Source organism: Marmota flaviventris, chromosome 11, assembly GCF_047511675.1.
Source record: "Marmota flaviventris isolate mMarFla1 chromosome 11, mMarFla1.hap1, whole genome shotgun sequence".
NCBI classification, from domain to species: Eukaryota; Metazoa; Chordata; class Mammalia; order Rodentia; family Sciuridae; genus Marmota; species Marmota flaviventris.
Window position 1 is genome coordinate 13579742 of NC_092508.1, and position 2364 is coordinate 13582105.

Sequence of the window (2364 nt, forward strand, 5' to 3'; positions counted from 1 at the left end):
TTTTTTAGGTCAGGATGATAATTTGATGGTAGTGGTTCAATTCTCTGAGTGAAAAAAAAACTGACCTTATGGGTGAGGACAGGCTTTTGAAACTCCTATGCAGTGTGACAAGAGGAGATGCCATAATCAAAACGAGATTGCAAGAATGCTGGTGATTATTGCTGGTTCTTGCATTTATGTCTCACTGTCATCAGATTATCCTAATTTAATTGTCAGGTTGGACCTGGTAGAAACATGCTTTTAAAATAAACATTTTATTTCAGAGTGAAGCTGACAATACATTTCATAAACAGAATTTGTGTGCCTCATCTACAGAGACCTGAGCACTTCACAGCCTCTCCTTCCTGAGACCCAAGAAAACTGGCAGACACCATCCACTTCCAAATAGCCACAGGGGAGGACTCTGGTCACCAATGTGTGGGTGATGTTTGGCGGTTCTTATGTAAGAACTCTTGCAGTGCTGTTGAGATAAAACATCCCCACCTGTTTGCTGCAGTATGGGCAGCAGGTGTGGGAGGAGATCACCCTGAGCAAAAGTTGGCTTTTATGGTGCTGATATAAAAAAATCTCTGTGAGTAACTTAATTATCTTAACAAGTGAATAATAATGCAGAAGGCCACCCAACTTGAGTTTGGTCTATGCCCACCCTCCACGTGATGAGCTTCCACAAGAGAATCCTAAAGTACTCACAGTTGGTGGCTGTTATCCATCCCTGTTGACATTTGGTTTGTAATGGCTTTTTCATGGGTGGAAATGGTAGGTTAAGTCTCACTGCTGACTTGGCAGTGAAAGAATTCATGATGTAGCTACTTTCAGAGAGGCAGAGGAAAAGCTCTGGTATTTTAGGGGCAGTATTTCCGATTTCAAAGTTGCTTTTTTTTAAAAAAAATATTTATTTATTTTAGTTCTCGGCGGACACAACATCTTTGTTTGTATGTGGTGCTGAGGATCGAACCCGGGCCGCATGCATGCCAGGCGAGCATGCTACAGCTTGAGCCACATCCCCAGCCCCCAAAGTTGCTTTTTAATTCTCTTTCCTGCTGGGTCGATGACGGATCATTTATAATTTAATGTCTTTAAGATTTCCCATGTGGATAAATACTGTTGTCTGACAATCCAAACCTCCGCAGACAAGCTCCTTGGAAAATAATAAAACCACCACCACAACAAGACAACAGAACCCAGAGACACATTCTGGGTAAAATCTGCTGCAACATTTTAATTTTTTCAGAGGCAAACAAGTATTCAGCCCTCCGTCTAGTTCAGGTTTCTGTAATGTTGATATTACCTAATCTGGTCTAATATCACCAGGAGTCGAAAAACTCAGGTCTCTTTCTTCCTCTTCTAGAGAATAAAGCCATGTGCCCATGGATCAGAAGATCATAACACACAGAACCTGGCTGTTAGCTAGTGAATTTTCTTGGCATTCTGGCAAAATCGTTTTTATTTTGGTTTTTTGGATTTGCCATATTATAAGAGATCATCGCAAACTTAAAAGAATTACATTGTATAAATAAATACAATTACATTATACTAACAGCACCATTAAAAAAAAATACTATTAGAGTATCTTGAAATATCAGTGGCCACTCATAACAGTAAATGTCCAGAGGTAGTGAGACAGACTTGAGTTGTGATTGTGGAGATGTTGCAAAGCTTACTGTTGATTTCAAGTAAGTGGCCTGGTTTGTGTGTGCAAGTATCTATGAGAAAATAGCTTAGTTTTTATTGGAATTTTACACTATTAATGTCTTTCCCTCAAGTAAATCTACTTATCTGGGAAGAAAGAAAGACTTGAACAGTTCTAGTCTCTTTGGGTATCATTTAGCTTACATGTTTGTATATCTTCTAAGAAGAAGAACGAGGACCACTGTCTATGTTTTGTGGGAGAGAACAGCAGGGGGGAAAACTGTAGGAACAGCATATGGAGATTCACAAAGGACAGAAAGGGGGACTCATCACTGGGACCCTCAGGTGGCTCCAGGGAACCACAAAACACTAATCCTGGAGAAGGAGGGTTAACCAAAGAGCAGGACACCCTGAGGAGGAAGCTTGCCACTTCCAATGAACCAAGATAGAGTGGGATTTTTCTTTATGGTTTGGGCCACTAAGACATGATGTGGAACCGGAGCATTCCAAGAACCACACAGCAGCACCTTTATATCTAGACAGAAATTTTCCATGGTAGAGGTTTTTTTCTTCCAAGGAAGAGAGTTCTCTGAAAAGTAAATTTGGGAAAAGAAGACAGTATGGTAGAAGAAGGATAAAAAAATGATGGCATTTTTTTTTTTTTTTGCTTTTTAAGAATGGAAGGATAATTGCAGCATTGTTCTTGCTTTTTAAGAATGGAAGGATAGTTGCAGC